Below are 22865 nucleotides of genomic sequence, written 5' to 3'. Positions count from 1 at the left end.
GCAATAGATGTTGAAAGTGGCACTGTTACTGAAACTATGAAACCTTCACCTGACCCTGCCCTACTCCTAACTTCTCTCCTCTGTAGAAATTTTTCTCTCCATGACTAAATATTTGATTTTTCATATTCCACATAAAATTGATGACACTTACTTCTTTGTCTTACTTATTGAATATAATATTCTTTAGTGAACCAAATTGTCACAAATGATAGCTCTTTCTTTTAAAAGCCAGTTTTCCCAGTTTTCACGTAGACTTTATTTTTTCCATGTATCATGTTGATGAACATTAAATTGATTTCAAAATGTCATGATTGTGAATAGTATCAAAATGAAGATTTTGGCTTAAAGATTATTTGACAAACTGACTTCAGTCTTTTGCCTAACATCTGAGGAGTGTGTTACATGGTGATTTAAATTTGTATTTGAGGAATCTGCACTGAGTGTTTTATAATGGCTGTGATTTCTTACATTATTACTAGCAGAGTGCTCAGGTTCCTTTTTCTTCATTGTAGGGAGCCGCAACGAGCGGTGACAACATTCAGCATTACAAGATGGTGCTGGCATCCGGTGCTCCCACAAGTAAACAACTAAACTGCGCAGGTGCAAGAGGCAAAAGCCCGCAAAGCCACTGCCCATCCCGAGGCGTAATATGGGGTGATGAGTGAACAGCCAATCCGAAGTGAACACGCCATTCTTGGGTGCATATAAGCAGTGCCTTTTCTGGGCTTGGTGTCTTCCGCTTCAGCTGATACAAGAATAAAGCCTCGTTGTAGTAACTACCCGAACACTGCCTCCCGTGTCTCTCTTGCAGGCAAGGGGACTTGGAAGGGGCGCCGAACAATCTGGCGCTGAAACCCAGGAACTTCAAGGCACCGCGGAGACCCCCCAAGACTCAGGGCAGGTTAAAGACAGGATCGAGGTACGTCTCTGAGAGGTATGTTTGGGGTGGAAGCCTTGGTTGCAAGCGGATTTTCACCCATTGCCGCCACTGCACTAGTTGGCCTCTTGCTTGTGTTGTTTTCATGTTTAGCTTATTTGTGTTGTGAAGATCCAGCTTGCAGCACAGCTATTAATGCAAGTCAAGAGGTTTTAGAAAAGGTCCAGTCCAGTGTATCAGAAACAGAGTGTGTTAGCCAGCATCAGGCCAAAGAGCCTGGGGAAAAAGATAAGGCCAAGGAGCCTAGGAAAGGGAAGCAGGCAAGAAGGCCTGGACAAAAGAAGCAGACCCAGGAGTCTGGTAAAAAGGGAGAGTACTCAAAAGAAACAGAGGCCACTGCAGGGCCTATTAAGAGTAAGGACCCTTCACCGGCTAGTGAAGAGAGAGTGGAGGTCAAAAGGACCCCCCGTCACCCCATTAAGGAGCTTGCAGCCATTGACCTTAGCAGCTCCGAAGAAGATCTAAGGCAAGGAGAGGAAGAAAGCCTAGAGGAGGGGGCAGCCGCCTATGAACAAAACAGATATGGACCAAAAAATAACCATCCTGAGATAAGACTAAGAAAGACCTTGAGTCCCTCGGCCCTACCCTTGGCTCCAGCCTACGCCCCGGGCAGTGTCTCTAATTCATTTCTCAGCCCAGGAGATCGGAGACAGCTACAGCTGGCATTTCCGGTCTTTGAAGGCGCAGAGGGAGCCCGTGTTCATGGCCCAGTAGAGTATAGGCAGGTCAAAGAATTAGCTGAGGCAGTACGTGCATATGGAATTGGGGCTAATTTTACCATATCCCAAGTGGAGAGACTAAGTACAGATGCTATGATGCCAGGAGACTGGCAGGACACAGTGAAGGTGGTACTTACCAATATGGGCCAATATTTGGAATGGAAAGCGCTCTGGCATGAGCAGTTACAAGCACAAGCCAGAGATAATGCAAGCATTGAGGGTCAACAATTATGGACTTTTGACATGCTGGCTGGAATTGGCGTATACACGAATGACCAGACCACTCATCCCTGGCAGGTATACGCACAAATAGTGACAGCTGCTGTTAAGACATTATTATATGTCATAAGGATTTAATTACTTTACAGACCTCATACCCCTTATTATTAAACACCTTGGAATAGTGGGGTCTGCATGTTGCTACTGAGAAAGTTCAAATTTCAGAAATTGGCTCCTTTTTAGGGACAGTTATCTATCCAGAAAAGATAATTCCTCAGAAAGTGGAGATTCGTAGAGACCATTTACATACTTTGAATGATTTTCAGAAATTATTAGGTGATATAAATTGGTTAAGACCATTTTTTAAAAATTCCCTCGGCCGAGCTGAAACCTTTATTTGATATTTTGGAAGGGGATGCTCATATTTCCTCACCGAGGGTCTTAACACCGGCTGCGAGCCGTGCTCTACAAGTAGTAGAAAATGCTTTACAAGATGCCCAACTAAAATGCATAGATGAAACCAAAACCTTTGATTTATGTGTTTTCAAAACTAGATGCTTACCCACCACTGTATTATGGCAAGAGGGGCCTTTGTTATGGATTCATCCCAATGCTTCTCCCACAAAGATTATTGAATGGTATCCAGATTCAGTCTCTCAGCTTGCCCTTCGTGGACTAAAAGCAGCCATTACCCATTTTGGAAGGGAGCCTAAGGTTTTGATAGTGCCTTATACTGCCCATCAAGTCCAAATATTAACAGCGACCTCTGATGTTTGGGCAGTGCTGGTTACTTCCTTCAATGGTCAAATAGATAATCATTATCCTAAGCATCCCATCTTACAATTTGCCTTAACTCAAGCTATCATATTTCCATATATTGTGTCTCAGGAGCCACTCCCAAATGGAATGGTAGTTTATACGGATGGGTCAAAAACAGGAGTGGGTGCCTATGTGGTTAATGATAAGGTTACATCCAAACAATACCATTAAACCTCACCTCAAATTGTGGAATGCCTAGTGGTGTCAGAGGTTCTGGAAATCTTTTCAGGTCCCTTAAATATTGTTTCAGATTCCTTCTATGTGGTTAATGCAGCAAAAGCATTAGAAGTTGATGGGTTAATTAAGACATCTAGCAGATGTGTGTAAGTTTTTCAAAAGATTCAGCTTACCCTGGCTAAGCGAAGATTCCATGTCTTTATAACTCATATTAGGGCTCACTCAGGCTTACCGGGACATATGTCCCGTGGAAATGACCTGGCAGATCGAGCCACAAAGTTGATTGCAATTGCCCTTTCGCCAAAATTAGATTTGGCTAAAGCCTTTCATAAAAGGTTTCATGTGACAGCTGAGATGCTACGATGTCGATTTAACATCACTAGAAAGGAGGCTAGAGATATCGTGACTCAATGCCAAAACTGCTGTCAATTCCTACCTGTTCCCCATACCGGAATTAACCCTCGGGGAATTAGGCCATTACAGATCTTGCAAATGTATGTTACCCACATCCCATCCTTTGGCAAATTACAATACTTGCATGTCTCCATTGATATCTGTTCTGGAGTTATGTTCGCCTCTCCATTGACCTGAGAAAAGGAGGCCCATGTTATTCAACATTGTCTCGAGGCTTGGAGTGCCTGGGGAAAGCCTAAAATCCTTAAAACTGACAATGGACCAGCCTACACTTCTCAAAAGGTTGGACAATTTTGTCGCCAAATGGAGGTGACACACCTGGCGGGTCTTCCTTACAACCCTCAGGGACAGGACATCATTGAGCGTGCTCATCATACCCTTAAAACTTATTTGATAAAACAAAAAAGAGAAGTTGAGGAAGCTCTGCCCATGGTGCCACGGGTTATTTTCTCTCTGGCACTTTTTACTTTTAATTTTTTGAATTTGGACAGTCAGGGCAACACAGCGGCTGATCGCCATTGCCTGGAACCAACTAGGCCAAAAGAAATGATAAAATGGAAAGATGTTTTGACTGGTCAATGGAAAGGCCTGGATCCTATTTTAATAGGATCCAGGGGAGCGGTTTGTGTTTTTCCACAGGAAGAAGACAACCCGTTTTGGTTGCTGGAACGCCTGACGCGACGCCTCACAGTTTTGGACGATGATTCCTCAGCGGGTTCCCCTATGAATGCTTTTGATCGCAACATGGATTCTCCAAGCTTGGATTCCTAGTATATATAGTGAATTTAGATGGGCTATCCTATCTGCTTTTCCAAAACCTATGCCCTTGCCTTCTTAAAAGGCGCCGCTTCTGCTAAACAGAATTTCTCCTATACCTTTAACTATACCGAGATAATTAATGCCTCACTCCAGTTTGTGTGTATCCTCCATTTCTTTTCATCTTATCCAACCACTCCTTTAATACTTGTACCAATGTAACTTGCTTTATGTCCCAGTGCTGGTCTGCTCTTGTCTATAAGCAGGACCTAATAGGCAGAATACCGCAATAAATCCCTATCCCCATTCAGACGTCTGGGACCTTGCCTTTATTTCGACAGAAGAGAGATTTTGATATAACAGCAGCCCTTGTCACAGCTATTATGCTCGGAGCAGACGGTGCTACCGTTGGAGCTATTGCCATGTTTCACCAAGTACAAACCACTGAATTTGTCAATATTTGGAAGAAAGAGTTAGCCAGGCAATGGCTACCCACTCTTCCTCCACAGCAGAATTGAAAGGAGGTATTATGATACTCAATCAGAGATTAGATTTGGTTGAGGAAAGGCTGGATATCTTATTTCAGTTGACATAAATTGGCTGTGAAAGGAAATTCGGAGCTTTCTGTATTACCAACATTCAATAAAAAAACTTTACAAAAGCAGCCAATCTCTCATATAAATTGTCCTTATATCTTTCAGGAAATTGGTCTGAAAATTTTGGTAATCTTCTTGAACAACTTCGCAGAGAAATTATTCTTGTCAACTCCACGTGCCTGGATCCCTCCATCATTAAAGGACTTTCTTCTTGAATTTCTTCTGCCTTTTCTTTCTTTAAGGAAAGGGTGGGGATAGGCCTGTTTGGTGCAGCCCTATGTTGTGAATTAGTGTTCATGTTATGGTTGGTCTGTAAGCTCAGAGCCCAACAAAAACGTGACAAGGTCGCTATCGCCCAAGTACTCGTAGCCTTGGAACAAGGATCTTCCCCTGAAATTTGGCTATCTATGCTAAGAAGGTAACTGATGACTGAGACCCTCAGTCGATGCACCTCAAGGGTTCAGCCCATTGCACTGGGTCGATGAGAGGTCTAAGTCTAACCAGCCCTTGCCTGAATAACTGTGGTACCTGAATATTTAGAGGTGTTTTTGAGTGGGTACTCAACAGGGAATGTTCCACGAGTGTGGATAGATTTTCCGAAAGTATGCCTGATTGCACAAATGTTTGATGCCAAGAAACCTCTTCCCCTGATGGCGCCCCAGCGCGGAGGCTCCCTTTCCCTGACAAAAGGCGTTGAGATGGGTATAAGAAGTATTACTCATTGCACGACGACAAGAGAAGAAACCCATTACAATATCTCATTTTGCACAGGGGATCAGGCCTCTGCTTTCCCTCACTGAGTTGGTGCCGCGCTTGACAGGCAAAAGGCTGTTCCATCTTAATAAAATAGAAAGGGGGATATGTAGGGAGCTGCGGCGAGCAGTGACAACATTCACCATTACAAGATGGCATCTGGTGCTCCCACAAGTAAAGAACTAAACTGCGCAGGTGCAAGAGGTGAAAGCGCTCCAAGCCACTGCCCATCCCGGGGCGTAATATGGGGTGATGAGTGAACAGCCAATCAGAAGTGAACATGCCACTCTAGGGTGCATATAAGCAGTGCCTTTTCCAGGCTTGGTGTCTTCCACTTCAGCTGATACAAAAATAAAGCCTCGTTGTAGTAACTACCCAAACACTGCCTCCTGTGTCTCTCTTGTGGGCAAGGGGACTCGGAAGGGGCACGGAACACTTCATATCTTCACCTACACATTTTTTCTCCTGTATTTTGTTAACAGATATGCTGACAAGATGTTTTGCTATGGTTGTATTTTTTATTTCCTTCCAATGAAGGATAAAGATAGTCAAAAATAGTTGCTATGTCAAGGTTGGATATTGGGTTACACTTCTGATTGAGCATTACCAAACTTATAAAGCCTTTGATTAACATTTTTTTAAAAAATTATATAAAAGCAAAAAGGAAAAGGGGGCATGGGATAAGGGTTTTCTAGGGAGGCGAATTGGGGAAAGGGGATGGCATCTGAAATGTAAATAAAATATTCAAAAAGAAAGAAAAAAAAGGGACAGTGGAACTGATTTAGATTGAATTGAATCTCTATAGTACTTTAGGTTGTATAAATCTTTTAGCTATAATGAAATTACTTATGAACATAAGTTGTGTTTTCATTTGATTCTTTGTCAATGTTTACAAATGCTTCTGATTTTACCATGCTAATATTTTCCTGCTGATCCAACTTGACTTCTGAGAAATTTTTGTTGATAATTTATGGTTTTATGGTTATTCTTTCTCTCTCAAATACACAAACATATTGACATACACAGAGAGACACAAATAAAAAATATATAGATGTATAATTAATTACATATAATACACACATATAATATGCACATAATAATAGGGCATCTCCTAATAAAAATGTTATAATTTGTCATATGTCTTGTTATATCCTTTTTTATTATTATAGACCAATGTACTTTTTACAATTATTAATTCACTCAGTCTTTTCCAATAATCTCTAGAATATATTGTATTGTCATACTTTATAGAAGAATACAATAAATATCACAGAGGCTCCATGGCTTTCTTGCAACTAAAAAGCTAGTAGGTTTCAGAGCTGAGATTTTAGTTCAGATATATATATATATATATATATATATATATATATATATATATATATAACTTTTTAAACACAAAATGTATTATCCTGTATGACTCATAGTGTTAGTGGCAAGCTTCACTAAAATTGTAAATATAAATAGGCTCCTCTGCTATTAAATACAATATCTGATTCAACAACATATATGTGAACTAATCTTAATTTTTTTTACAGTACAGAAAGTGAAAAACAAAAATTCCTCTTGTTTTACATCATTAAATACATTTAAATGGAATAAGAGGCATAGAATGTGAGAATTAATTATTTACTAAGTCTTCTGAGTGTGTGAGTTTGTGTTGGAATATAACATAAAATATACTCCAGTGTAGAACATAATCAATATAATTTAAAGGACTCTTTCATAGGAAGACCAGCTTGTATTGCATTCTGTGAAGAACTAATTACTTTTTCTTACCTAATATAGTAATAATGACCATTTTCCTTCAAAGTTAATACTTACCAGATCATGTTTTAATATTTAAGGCAAGAGCAATAGCTCATCATTTAAGAGCTCTGGTTGTCCTTCCAGAGGATCATGCTTCAATTTCTAGCATTAAAATGGCATCATATCAGTGTCTGTAACTCCTGTTGCAGAGGATATTACACTCCTACACGGGCACACACTTTGCATGTAAAATAAAAATAAATCTCAAATATTACATATATATATGTGTATATATATACAAACAAATATATATATATATATATATATATATATATATATATATATATACATACAAACAAATATCTCACCATAATTTTTCTCTTGAGTAATTAAACTCACCAGCATATACATATTTAACCAACAAGCATCAGTTTGGTAATAAAATGTTAAAGCTAGTAACATCTTGTTCTGCAACCTAATAATAGATTGGGCTTTCATCTATTTCTGTATTATTTGATATCTAATTATTAGTTTTCTACTTTATTCATTTATTTTATTGGTTTTTTGATACCTTGTTACTTCTACACTTTAATTTTTTATTTATTATTTATTCATCTACATATCAAGTATTGTCCCCCACCCTATCCTCCCTCCCCTTTGCCTTTAAGAGGGTGAACCCCAACTTCCACCTCACCACTCTAGCATCCCTATTCTCTTGTGCATCAAGCCTCCGTAGGACCAAGCCATTCTCTTTTACTGAGGCCAAACAAGGCAGTCATCTGCTACATATGTAGAAGCCACAGACCAGCAAGTTTATGCTCTTTGGTTGGTAGCTTCATCCTTGAGCTCTGAGCGGTCAGGTTAGATGTTACCGTCGTTCTTCCTATGGGGTTGCAATCCCCTTCAGCTCCTTCCATCCTTCGTTTAATTCAACCATAGAAGTCTCCAACTGCAGTCCCATGGTTGGGTGTAATTATCTGCATCTGTTTCAGTCAGGTGCTGGCAGAGCCTCTCAGAGGACAGCCATGCCAGTCTCCTGTCTACAAGCACATCTTAGCATCAGCACTAGTGTTGGAATTTGGTTTCTGTTCATGGGATGGATCCCAAGGTGGGGCAGTTTTTGGATGGCCTTTTCCTCAATCTCTGCTCCATATTTCATCTTTGCATTTCCTTTAGACAGGAACAATTCTGGGTTAAATTTTTTGAGATGGGTGGGTGGCCCCATACCTCAACTAGTGGCCATGTCTATCTACTGGAGGTGATCTTAGCAGGTCCTGCTGTTGGGCATTCTGCCCAGTGTCCTCACCATTGAGTCATGGGAGCCTCCCACATACATCCCTGGTGTCTGGGACTTTCTATTGGCTTCCCTCATTCTCTACCCCACACTACCACGTATTTCTATTCATTCTCCTGGCCTTCTCGGCTTCTCTCCTGTCTCCCTCCATACTTGATCCTGCACCCTCTTTCCCTTCTGTACCCCTCTATTACCTAAATCCCTCCTCCTTCTAAATAATCCCATGATTATTTAGTTCTCCCTTATAAGTGAGTTTGAAGCATCCACACTAGGGCCTTCCTTCTTGTTAAGCTTCATGTAGTTTGTGAGTTGAATTATGTGTATTCTGAACTTTTGGGCTAATAGTCACTTATCAGTAGTACATATGATGTGTGTCTTTTTGGTCTGGGTTATCTCATTCAGGATTATATTTTCTAATTCTGTCCATTTGAGTGCAAAATTTCTGATATCCTCATTTGTAATAGCTGAGTAGTATTCTAAAAGGTACACTATACTATTTACTGCATTCATGAACAGATGATAAAAGTAAAAAATTTTTGTTTCTTATTTATATCTCATTGATTTATATATTTTCATTTTACATCCTGATAAGAGCTCCCCCTCTATTCCACTTGCCCCTCACATTGTCCCTCCCCCACATCCCTCTCCTTTTAAAACTACAATAAAATTTGACCTCAGTTGAAAGTCCTCAAATCAAACATCATCAATTTCACTTCCTTCTTGCTACTCAGACTGCTTTGTCAAGATAATGTAAGCACAGCCAAATACAACTGTGAGCTGGGATATGTTTTACCTAAATGTTCATGTTACTTCAACTCAAGCATTTATATTCATAAATTTTAATTTTGATTTGGTTATTTTGATCAAAGGATAAATATCTTACCATAATTTTCTCTCAAGTAATTAAACCCATCATTGTGTGTACATATAATCAGCAAGCTTCAGATTGCAAATAAAATGGTACAAGTAGTGACATTTTGCTCTGCAACTTAACATAGCAAAATGTTTTTCTTCCACCACCACTTACAGTCTAAAGATCCAATGGCTTCAATTCACTCTTGTTCCATAGGAATTTTCAGACAATAATTAAACTTTGAAAGTTCCAACATTCTTTCTCAGGTTTAAGTAGGCACATCTTTTTTTTTCTATGTCTACTACACTTCATTTTCACCATTTTCTTTCCTTGAATTTAATCCTCTTCCTTTTTCATTTTAATTAGGCCCCTAAGTAAGTGCTTTTACAATGACCATTGCTTTTCCTGTGTCAAAGAGTGCCTCATCTAGGCCAGAAAATCCTCTACTGTCTTCCATTGTCAGCTGAATCCCTAAATTTTAACCTTTAATTTCTCCTAGTGCAACTTAAAGTTTGCTACATCTACAAAGACACTACTTCCAAATTTGGTCAAATTTGATGTGTCATGATTTAAGCTTTAATATATTGTTCATTGGTCTATGTATATATACAAATAAGTTAAATAAAGATAAATGAACTTGCCATTGGTACATCTGATGATTATACCAACTGTTAAATGATACAGGCTAGTTTATGGAAACAAACTCTTCTGCTAATTTTCACATGATTTTAATACAATAATGTTTATAAGAATCTCTTAAATATACTCAGCAATATTGCAGATTCAAAGATAATGACAGATGTGGAGTTCCAATGTAACTCTTTAAATGTGTCAGTGAACATTACTTCACAAAGTCATGGAATGTAATGCTTTAAACTTAGATAGGAAGTAGAACAAATGTCTCACTGGAGTACAGAGTTTCTCTGACATAGGTAGATGAATACCAAGAGCTGAGGAGAAATAACAAAGACTTGCCTGTGCATGTGACTGTCAACAGAGCATCATGTCCTGTTGTTGATGTACTGCAAGCGGTGGCTCTGACCTTGTGAAGAGACATGGGAACCACTCCACATAGTGACTGACACTTTCAGAAAGCAGTCCAGAGTACTTTGTGTGTGTGGAGGGGATTAAACTGGCATTAAAATAGATACCTAGATCAATGGACTAGAAGGACACTGAAAACTTACATACCTACATTCTTATGAGTTTTTGACCAAATTGTCAAAGCCATAGACTGAAGCAAAAACATACTTGAGAAAATAGTGTAATAACTGAAAAAAGTCACAGTTAGAAGAAGGAATTGAATCTCTCTTGACTGTAACAAAAGGAAATAGACTCCTAGTGGATCAAACAACAAAAAGTAAGATCTGAGATTTGGAATCAGATGAGAAGAAAATGGAGAAACATATTGAGACATGAATGTAGGTAAGGTTTGTTTTGAATATGGTTACAGTGCTCACATCAACAGACACATACCAAAATTAGAATGATACAGAGAAGATTAGCATGGCCCCCAACAAGGATCAAACACAACTTCGTGGATAGGACTTTAGTTGCTTAGGGAATATGGATCACACTGTTAAATGAGAATCTTGAAAATATAAAGTTTCTTCACAGCAAAAATAAGTAGACATTAAAAGAGCCTACATGATTGGAAAACAATGTGTATTATCTACATATCTGATAGAAAGTTAATATCTAAATATATAAGAGCTTAATAAAATTAATAAAGAATCCAACAACCTAGCCAATATATGGGCTTAAAAAATTACTTTTCAAAAGATAAAGCACAAACAGCCATTAGTCGAGAAAATGCAAATTTAAGCCACATCAAGGTACTTTCTCACTTATTTACAATGACAGCTGTTGTAAAAACAAATTTTCAAAATGCTACTAAAGATGTAAAAAAAAAAAAAAAAAGTAACCCATTTTAGAATTTTGAGGTCATATAAACTGGTTAAGTCACTATGAAAATATTTGTTACTTGATCTAGCATGTGATATACGTCTGTCACTCCAAGGTATTTGTCCAAAGGAACCCAAGTCACAAATGTTTTATACATTAGTGACTACTTTAACACAATCTATAATGGTTAATTCATGGAAACAACTTAAGTGTCTAAAAGCAGAATAATGAAAAGATAAAGAAAATACACAAAAATGTAAAATTATTCTCAGCAATATTTGTTATTTTCCAGGAAAATAGATGTAAAAGGAGATAATGATATTAAGTAAATTACTGATTATGACCATTAATTAATTTAATTTTGAATTAATTGAAATATTTATTAGTCAATATAAAGAAATATGTTTTCTTTCATATGTACTAATTCCATTTTATATAAATAGTAAAATCATGTTATATATTATATCTATGCTCTGGTATTCTAGGAGAATAAAATCCAGTTGTTTAGAGTAATGTAATTCATGGTAATTTGATTTACCAGCTCTAGTGAAACAGTGAATCCATCTTTATACAGAATAAAAGCTTTGCCTCTTTCTTTTGCTCTGAAGGCTTCTGCAGGACATGTGGGAAAATGAAGATTAAGCTACTGCCAGAATCAAGAATCCTAAATATAGTCTCTCTCTCTCTCTCTCTCTCTCTCTCTCTCTCTCTCTCTCTCTCTCTCTCACACACACACACACACACACACACACACGCTTGTGAAGTAGAAAAAACTGGCTTTGATAATGGGTAAAAAAGCTGGATTTCTTCTCTTCTATAGATAAAAACTGAGATGAAATCTTTTTCTAAAATTTTTAGTCTTAAATCATGTATACAATTGAAATGAGATAGATTATATTTTAGAATCTTTACTTTTTGTTATAAAATAGATTTTTTTCATACAATATATTCTGAATAGAGTTTCCTCTCCTTCAACTCCTCCTACATCCTACCCACCTTCCAAACCATTCAAATCCACAACTTTTGCTTTTTTTCTCCATGTCTCTCTCATCAGAAATCAGGCAACTCAAAATAAACAAACCAGAATAAGACAAAACAACCAAACAGAAAAAAAAATACTATGAAAAAGCATACGTACTATTGCACATGTTCACACACAGAAATCCCATAAGAATGTAAATTTAAAAAATATAACATATAAGCAAAAATGTGTGTATAAAAATTAACAAACAATCAAAAATGGCCAGCCACAGCATTATAAAGTAAAAACCTCCAAAATTTTTAATTATTGAATATTTTGATGTTGGACATCTATTGAAGGGCATGGGTCATACCTTAACTGTGGTCTGTATACCCAGTGATACTCAGTTGGAGAAACTAATATTTCCTTTATGAGCTCAAAGAGAATCTAATAAGAGGTCAAGGCAGAGATGTATGAATGTCAACTCTAGGTTCAAAAGAAACCCAAGGCTGTTTCTAGTCCAAACTCTATATGTGATTGCTTGACTTGTTGTGGAGTAAGTTTTAGTCTAGTGCATACAGAGAAGAAAAACATCTTCCCTGATATATAATGGGTTTCTCTAGATTTCAAATGACATATTACATTGAGGAGAATGGGAAGTAGAAACAGGGGAGTGAGTAAAAGAGAGAAAGAAACAGGAAGAGAAAGAAGTAGTGAAGCAGAATGATTTTTGTGTGAGAAAGAGACTGGAGGGAGACAAACTGCTGGGGAGAGAATGTGGTGTTAGTGAGAGAATAACAGAGTTGATTAAGATAGGAAATCATCTACTCACACAAATACAAAGATGGAAAGAGAAATGAAAGGGAAGAAGAGAGAACAGTGAAACAAGCTTCTATGGCAATAGATTTGTAAACAAGTAAAATTGCAACAGGAGTATGGGAAAAAATTTTAAGGATATTTTATTGAGGACTTTAGCTTATATCCCCAATAAAATAAACTCTGTAGTACTTCTGTTAGGATAACATGACCTTGAGAGTTTTAAGGAGGTCACTGCTATGCTACCAACAGATCATTGGCACTGAGTGGACTTAACACACTCTAAGGGTAAAACTAACATGATTTACAGATAGATGGAATAGAGAAAGAAGGTCAGAAAAGATTTGGAGATATTTCATCGAGTCCTCTTTTAAAACCTGAATGACAGAAGATAAGGGAAAAGACAGAACAACTAAGGATGTAATCATAAACAGGTTCAGTTTGTTGTCTCTAAAATCCAAGTGGATAGGATCCATGAGAAATGAGGCAACACAACCTAGACTTTATTAAGAGTTCAGCCTTAGACAGGCATCTGGATATAAACTATATGCAGATAGTTCTGCAGACAGTAAAGAACAAGAAAGTTACATGGAAAGAAAACAGATTGTAAGTCAGGACACCCAAGACCTGAGGTGTAATGTCTGTGACATTCTGAAATTTGAACGTTAAGCCTAGACATACATTCTATGCTTTGTCTATTTTTATTTGTAGACTCTAATCTTCCTAAGATGCAGACATTTCTGATATAAAATATGACATAAACATAAACAAATATTTCTCACTTTAAAATTAATAAAATAGAACATAAAGATGTTCAAGTAAGAAACAGTTTGCCTTTCCATAGAAAATTTTGTTACTTAATTTAAAATTGAACTATTTTTCAAACCAACAGACAAGCATTTATTTTTAAAGTTTTTCATAATTGTTATGAAAAATATTATAAAGTTATGTAACCAAACTGTAGTGTAAAGTAGAATCATTTAGTAATTTAGAAAAAGACCATCTCTTGTGTGTGTGTGTGTATATATATATATATATATATATATATATATATATATATATATTCAAAACTGTGAACAGAATATTCATTTCAAAGAAAATTCATAAGAGTACATAAGGCAATTAGTACTTAGAACATATCTTAAAAACTCTAAAGCAATTAAAATTTTATTTTGTTTACTAACACTATATAGTTTGTAGTTTTAAAAACAAAATTCCAGGAAAGAGCAGGGGAAGTAGGCACACGATCCCACAATTAACCAAGAAGCCAGTTGTGTTTGATGCCTTTTGGGAGAGAGAAAAATCAGTTTTCTTCAATGAGTGAACCTAGACATATCTACCATCCTCTAGGACAATGGTAATGAACAGATTGCTAATGCAAGACAGACTTTTCATGTATTTGGGTTTTATTTTTGTGGTATATACGTTACTATTATTGTTTTAAAATGTTATTTGTTTTGATGTTGGTGTTCATTTATTTATTTAGGAAAGAAGAACATGAAATTAGGTAGGGGCAAGAGTAGAGGAGACAAAAATATGACTAAAATGTATAATATTTTTTAAAGACTAAAGAAAGAGAATAAAAACAAAATAGTAATAAAAAGAGAACAATTAATCAAAGTAATAACTGTGCCTTAGCTTCTTAATGTTTCTAGCCTACTTTAATACAAAATCAGATTTTAAATAGTCATGTTTCTGATGTTCTGTGTCTCTCCATAACATTGCCACCCTTATGTAGCTAGTAAGAACCGAGCATGGCAATAGAAGATGAGATTCACACTATACATAGTTCCTTTCCAATCCACAGCTACGTCCATGCTACAGGGCCTCATAGTTATCAAGGCAGGGCAGAATGAATTTCTATCCTCATAAAATCAGACAGCATTTTAACCAAACAGCTAAAAAAAAAAAAGCAATGTGAAAGTTAGCTTTAAAAACAAATGCATGATATGCTTATGCTATTGGTAAAAATAATTAAGTCACTGAATTAATGTGTTTTACTGAAGACAACAAAGTACCAAGTATGTATAGCCAGTGAAAATCTTGCTGGTTTTTTGGTTAATAAAGCATGCTAAACCACTGTTCCTGTTAATGGCTACTATTAAAGCTTTAGACACCTATTTTTGACAAATTAAAATTTTAATTACACAGTCTATTGCCTTTCTTTTCTATTTTGCTCTGTAATAGATTTCCCAAAATGTTTCATTTTGGAAAATTGATTCATTTTCCTCTAAGTAATTTAGGAAAGAAAAGTCTTTTGTTGGTAAATAACATTTTTTACTATTTAATAATTTTATTCATGTGTTCAATATATAATGTGTCTATATCTAAATCATTTCCATCCATAATCTCACCTTAAACTCATTCAAGGTCCCAAAATCACATGTCCCTCCCAAATTTGTGTCCTTTCATGTTATATTTATGATAACCCACTGTTTCCAACTAGTGTTGCATATGTACACATGGGTGAGGGGCTATGCACAACAGCATGGCAACCTGCCAATGACCACAGCTCCAATGAAAAGTGGCTTGATAGCCCATCTCTCCCACTCAGGCTGCAGTGTTACCAGGCAAGATGTTGTTTAAGATGTGTGCAGGTAACTATACCTAAGTTACCAATAATAGTTTGAAAGTTAAGGGTCATTTCCCTTATGTAAACATTAATATTCTAATTTAAGACAATGAATAAAAATTTTCTTTAGTAGAATAGAATAATAAATACATATAGGACATACTGGTGTGTTTGGCATTTATTCCTTTCAACATTGCATGAGATTCTTACTCTCTTCATTCTTCAGATAAAAAGAAACTCAGGCTAATTTGGAACTAATAAGTTACATATTTTCTTACCATTATTTAATAACTTTTTATTTGAATATAAGTAGCCGAGTCCAAACATATAGTTAGACATTAAATTATATATAGTTAGATATTCCTTTATATTCACATGAGGGCATATGTTTATATGTATATGTGTAAGCATAAGTGCGTGTATATATGTAAGTGTATGCTTGTATGTTTTGCTGGGGCTATGTACACACTAAGCTACAATTATACCACTGAGCTATATCCCCAACTCTGGAATACACTGTTTTGTAAAATGAACTAAATGGTTTAAAATAATGTTGGCATGACCTATATGATAAAAAAATAATTTACTGAGATTTAACACTTCACAGAAAAGGAAAAAAGATTTTTTTTTTTATTTCTAATGTAAACTTTAATGCATGGCCATGATCAAGTCAGCTGACTTGTGAACAACTCCATATTTTCAGAGTAGAAAGGAATCACCTAACCACACATTGCTCATGTAGATTCAAGAGTCAGGAGGATGCTGGTTTCTCAACCTAAATATAGTATGATTAAAAAATGTAAAATAATACTGATGTTCTTTACAAACAATAAAGATACACAGAATATTATTTACTGTGTACATAATAAAATAATCATTAGGAAAAAACTCTGAGATTTTCTAATAACAGATACAAAACAGATAGCTTATGTTTGTTGACATTTGATGTCAATACCATCTATGGTGGGAAATTTACTTTCTCAACAGCCTCAGCTCTGTGTTGTTTTGTACGTGGTTCTGGGGCATATTTATACATGACCACCAGTATTCCCAGTGAATTTTCAACCTTCTAAAAGAGAGAAGAGAAGGGAAGGGAAGGAAGAGAATGAAGACAAAGAAGAGAAGAGAAAGAGAAGAAACAAACCTAACTGAGTTTGACCTATAAGAAAGATACTGACATGTAACTGGCATAGGTAAGATAACTGCAACTGGAAAGCAAATACAAACACACACACACACACACACACACATATATATATATATAATTGTGTAAGTAACAGTGATTATATTCCAGATTTTGGCTAATGTGCCTCTGGAAATATATGAAAGGTTGAAAGATTATTGTTGATGGGATTATCAATATCACAAAAATTAAATGTTAGAGTTGGACATGATCACATGGCCAGTAACTACTGGACAGACCTAACAATAATTGAATATTGACACATGTGTCAATGAGCAAATATATCTTTTTGGTTGTTACTGTTTAAGAAGAAACAGAATAGAATGAAGAGATGGCTCAGTCACTGTAGCATAAATCACAACCAAAATGTCAAGAAGAAGCACTATACTTTTTGAATTGTTTCTTATATAAGAGCCTTGGTTGATATATCTACATTAGTTAAGAAATAGAAATTTATTTTTATTTTATCTATTCACTATCAATGTCAATGATACGATGTATAAAGCATATGAGAATTTCACAATAAAAATAGATAGTAAATAATGGTAGATTTATATTATTAATATGTACCATTATTAGTAATGGTAAATATTAATGTACATGTGTACATCCATATATAGATACATACATTAACAATTATTTCTGATTTTTAAATGTGGACATTTTCCATATTTATTTTAACAAATTGAATAAACTAGGAAGAAAAAGAGCAAGAGTGAAAAAGGCAGGGAGATAGGATGGAGAGGAGGAAACTGGTTACTTTATAAACTAATGTAAAAAATAACAATAAAAATGTATTCTTAAAAAACAATTTCACATGTGTTTTAGAGAATTTATGTACTGAAGTAAAAATATGAAATACTGAGTTTATATATTAGTATCTGAAGCTCTCTGTTTATTTGATTTGAACAAATATGTAATACCACTCATCACTACACACTAGTCCTCTGGTAACCATTTATAAGGTTGCCGTTTATGAGGATATTGAGAGCTTTCTTTTTCATAGGTATTGAGCAATACTACGTTCTCAATAAAAATCACTACTCTTTCAAAGCCACTTCTTCTTACTTTTCAAAAGTTTTAGTTTCACCTACCCCAAGATAGCTACAGAAATAAAGGAGCTTTTGGCAAGTAAGACCTTAGGTCCAAGATTTAGATTACTTGTGTCCATCCTAGCTAGGGAAATGGGCAATCATCCTGTTATTACACAGGGAAGGAGAAAGCATTTGTTTGGGCAAATTTCCCCAACTTCAATGGTTCCCAAGAGTAAAAGGGAGTAATTTTTAGAAACTAATTCACTTATCCAGACCTCCTGGGAAGTTTGTAAGAACTATCCCAATGTACCAAAAGGCACTCTTATGAGCTCTGAAAACCATGAACCTAACAAAGTATCCACCTGACTTTTCAGAAATAGTTTCATTAGGGAGATGGTGTGATTTAATATCTTATAATGAATGCCTATCAGTGACTTCACAGTTTCTTACTTGCTTTGGCCATAAAAGAATTTAGATTAACACAGAATAATAATATAAAAAAAACCCTAAAATGTTTTCAACAATAATACAGTTCCTTAGACTGTGGTAGTATACCCTCTTTATTGCTCAAAGCCTTTCATGTAATTAACATTCTTTGTAATTCATGTAACATTTGTAACATTCATGTAATTCCATTCTTTGACATGTTTCATTCCCTAATCATTGCTCTTCACAGGCCTTTCTATAGATTATTGGTTTTTCTCATGTTCTGGACTTAAATTATTGTTTCCTTGGTTCTTCCATATTTTACATCTCTGCCTCTTAATTTCTTTCTCTTTAATCCCATGGAAGTGCAAATTCATCAAGTCACTTTTTATCAGTGATTTTCCTAACAAAATTTGTTATCTGTGATAAGCATGTACATTAAACAAATTTATGTATCTTTTTTCTTCTGTGTCTTTAAAATATAGACTGTGAAATGTAGTGTGCTTAATCTACGAAACAGAATATTTACTGCTACGAACTCTGGGAAGCATTTTATATCACAGAGATTTTTGTCTCACTCTCATTGGTTAGATGAGGGCCAGTGACATTACTATAGTGACACAGTGTCAGTGTGCTTACCCATGACGAGTATTGTCCCAAGTACCAGTGATGAGATGTTAGTAATAAATACTATAAGGTCAACTTATATGTTAAATAACCTTCATCTTCTTCATAACATTTTATACAATTCATTTTCTTTTAAGTTCACAGCACAATGAAATAGAATGAATGCCCCAGGGAGTAAAAGGCCTGGGAGAATAAGAAAGAACAAGTGATTTATTAAAGCCCAATTATCATAATAGCTTAGTTATGTCGACCAAATTCTAATTGAATTTTATTGATAAAATGCTGTCTGACTGGTTTATATACTAATACTAAGGTGCAGGAGAACAATAAATACAAAACTCTCATATTTAGGGGAGCTGCTAAGAGAAGAAGGAGATCTCAGTCATAAGTCAAGAGTAATGTCCCCACCATGAAAATGGAGCAAAGGTAAAAAAGCATTTATCCTTTCACCAACATACTACAAAGACCTCTTTTTCTAATACCTTTAAGTCACCTCCTAACAATCATGCAGACAGTTAGTGGTGAAACTAGATTTTCTTTATAGGTGGTCTGATTTACATTTTAAAAAAGAAGATCCTTTTACAGACCTTTTCTGCTGGTCTTTTCCATTACACTTACTCTGTTTTTAATGTTTGTTAGCAATTCCTACAGATCATTTTCTACTTTGCCTTGATGGTGTCATTTGTTGTTCATGAATCATCAGGGAAATACAGAATCCACTGGATTTCATTATTCTTCAAAGTCTCTCCAAAATTTTAAATTGCTTTAATATTTTAGTGTTCAACCCAGGTCATGTGAACATGTGATCAGGATTCATCAGGCTTTTGCTTCAATGGGAAACAGGTTCAACATTTTAATTATGCCATTTTTAATGTCTGTTGTAAAACCTGATTTGTACCTAAACCTGCAAAAAAAAAAAAAAAAAAAAAAAAACAAATTTAAACAAAAAAATGAAAAGTACATATGGCTGTGTTCTAATAAATCTTTATTTGCAAAGTAAATAACAGGCAGGAAGTCACCATGGACCAAAGAATGTATATTAGAAAAAATGTTTATGTTCAATAACAAATTCATGCTTGTTAATCTTTATTATTGCTTTGTGGAATTTACTCAATCCCCTCACCATTTCAAGAGTCATGAATCTTATTTCTGGTTTCAAAAGGGAAATATGAGTCTATTGTCAAAATTTTTATGACTGAGAGCTTAATTAACACTTACTACTTTTGGATTTCTTACTAATGAAACTCTATATGTAAGCTTTTTTGAACTCTGCCTAGAGCCATGCTTTTCTCCATAGAGTACATAATTAAATCTCTGAATCTCCCTTGTGATATTCATGTGTACAACTGCCATACTGTATTGATTATAACATAAAATAATCAAACTTATGTTTTAATTATAATCGTTCAGTTTTCTTCTGCATGGTAATTATAATCCCTAATATTGTATTGTATCAGACACATAATTCTTATACAATTTTATACAAATTTATTATATTTTTCTAGATCTGACAAAGAAATTCTTTGTCCAAGTGAACAAGAAATTCCAAACAGTTCAATTATATTTTAGGAAAAGTGGTATCTTTTCCTTGTGCAAAATGTAGTTCTCACTCCCACCCCCAAGATGCTGCTACCACACCTGCTTCTGTTGGATTCTCAGAGAACCAGGAAAGGAAGTAAACAAGACAAGTGCACTTTGGCTAATCATCTCAAAAGTGTTTAGATGAACAAAATATGCCTTCATTGAGACTTTAATTAAAATAAAAAAAACCTGGGTTTCATCTTTCACCATGTGGAAAGAGCAGCAAAATGGTAGTTGAATCCCAAAGTGCAAAAAGCACCTTTCCTCTAGCTTCTTCCACTGAAATTATCAAAATAAAGATAAAATCCAAGAAAATATATATTGCACTAAAAAACGATGGTCAGAAAAGGAAAATTTACAAACATAGTAATTTTACCCAACTGCTAAAAGGGATTCAAAACTTAATCACAAACACTAACATCTGAACAGTAAGCTAACAGGAAGAATATCTAAAAGCATCTGATATTACTTGGCAAATAGTCACAATCTTTTTTTTTTTAATGTGACATGGGTTTTTATAATGCCCCCAATTAACAATGAGGCAGAATGTTAATGAAACATTTCTTCCCAACAAGGATGTGGCTACTGACTAGCAGAACTATAACCACGAATACCCAATTCTTCAGCTTTCTGACTATAAAAAGGTTCTACTAAAGACTTGTTATAGTCCATGTGCTTTCTTTTATGTCTTAATGCTGTGTGATATGTGACCCAATGCTTTTAGAAATGCACAGAATCAGGCATATTGACACAAAATTCCATCTTTCTTTATTTCCCATATTCTGACTCATATATATTTTGTAACAAAATGATAAGAATCCATCATGTGTTTATACATTTAATACACACACATTTTAGTTTCACTTTCAAATATTGTTTTTTAAATCAATCAAGATCATATTTAAATAATGTGATTGGATTTGTTTACTTTACCTGAGTAGCTTAATTAGTTTGTATACCATAATAGCTAATTTAAGAAAGTATGTGACGTGCTTTAAAAGCTGGAAAAGTTTAAGAATGTAAAACCGCATACAAAGAGCTAAAGAGAATATGAGTAACAAAGACTGAAATAAAAATATATGTAAACAACAAATATGTAACACTGTCATCAAATGTAAGTCACTCAAATTGTCACAAAATTTGACATTCATGTTTTTGGAGTTTTAGCAGAGACATAATAGAGAACCACAGTAAAAATCACTACCTAGCAATGAATGCAAAGCTGTGTCCTAATAATGACATTAATAGTGATAATTACTATGAGATATCCTGTATTCCAGTCACAGTCTCTATGCATTTATTATAAGAAACCACCTATTCTCTACATTGTCCCCTAAATCAGAAGACTTCAGTCTTTATAAAACTGGTTGAGTCATGCTTAATCAAAAAACCCATGAAACTAAGCACTGATGCTCAGTATGAGAATTTTTCTGTAGATTTTCTGGGATAGCAATTCCTGGGACAGAGTTGCGAATTCAGCAATCTATATAAAAGGAAGAAGAAATGTAAGAACATTATCAGATGGATGGCTGTAGGCAATATCCTTAGGAGCCATGTGTTTTGCTGAGTGTTCCTACTTGCAGTTTAATGGGAGCTTCATTCAATATAAAATTCCACATACACCTGAGTGCTTAAGGTAAAACACTGAAACTGCTAACCGGTGCTCAAAATGATTCAGATGCTCATCTTCGTGGGCATGTATATTTCCTTGGCAAAGAAATTCAAAAGTGACTACAAGTACTGGAAATAACAGAGACAACAGAAGCAAAACCAAGCATAAATTCCCACATAGCATTGCTTCACCTTAAAGGAAAAGTAGGACTCTTTTAAAACCAACCAATCATATTCAACCTTAAAGTGTATCTCATTCCCAGAAGTAATTATTATATTATCCAAGTAACAGAGTCCATTTCTGTCAATTTACATTAACTATGAAGTTAACTGTGAAAGAATGAAATGTATCTAAAGTAGTTTTACTAATAAGTTAACTTTAAGTCTCTAAATGTCTTGGAGTGAAATAATACTACAATTTCAGTCTCCAAATAGCAATAGCAATTGCCATCAGAATGCCCTGTTACACCTAGTGCTTGGATGTAGAAAGCCAGCAGGAACACTTGACAAGGAGAATAAGGAGCAGACTGCAGTCCAAAGCTCCATGTAATAATAGCACTCTCATCAGATGGTCCTTTATACATCCATACTTGGCTTCAGAAGGAAGGTCATTTTCCATGGGAAGTTAATGATAGAGCCAGAAAACCTAGAAGTGGATTCTGTTTCACAAAGAGAAAAATCATAGAATGCAGTAATGAGGAAGAGATGAGTAAGAGGATGGGAAGGAGGAGAGCTGATAAGAAGAGAGAATTCTGGGTTAATCTGACCACAAATTGTGTTGGTGGGAGATATATAAATCTTAAGGTAAGGCCCACAGAACTGCTGTTTAACTTGACAAATGTAAAAGAAGTCACAATCTCTAGTAT

The 22865-nt window shown here is 35.4% G+C and overlaps 1 protein-coding gene and 1 non-coding gene across 3 annotated transcripts in view; one reads left to right on the top strand and one right to left on the bottom strand.

The window, feature by feature from the left end:
* Positions 1–22865, bottom strand: part of Lingo2 (leucine rich repeat and Ig domain containing 2) — a 1212628-nt gene that overhangs the window by 1004090 nt on the left and 185673 nt on the right. The gene's annotated exons all lie outside the window — the stretch shown is intronic.
* On the top strand, positions 10738–10840 carry LOC117709662 (U6 spliceosomal RNA). Its single transcript, XR_004606910.1, has one exon. It is a non-coding gene; the product is annotated as a U6 spliceosomal RNA (small nuclear RNA).

Source organism: Arvicanthis niloticus, chromosome 5 (assembly GCF_011762505.2).
Source record: "Arvicanthis niloticus isolate mArvNil1 chromosome 5, mArvNil1.pat.X, whole genome shotgun sequence".
In the NCBI taxonomy this organism is placed as follows: domain Eukaryota; kingdom Metazoa; phylum Chordata; class Mammalia; order Rodentia; family Muridae; genus Arvicanthis; species Arvicanthis niloticus.
The sequence above is the reverse complement of the archived record's forward strand: the minus strand, read 5'-3'. Positions and strand labels throughout refer to the sequence as shown.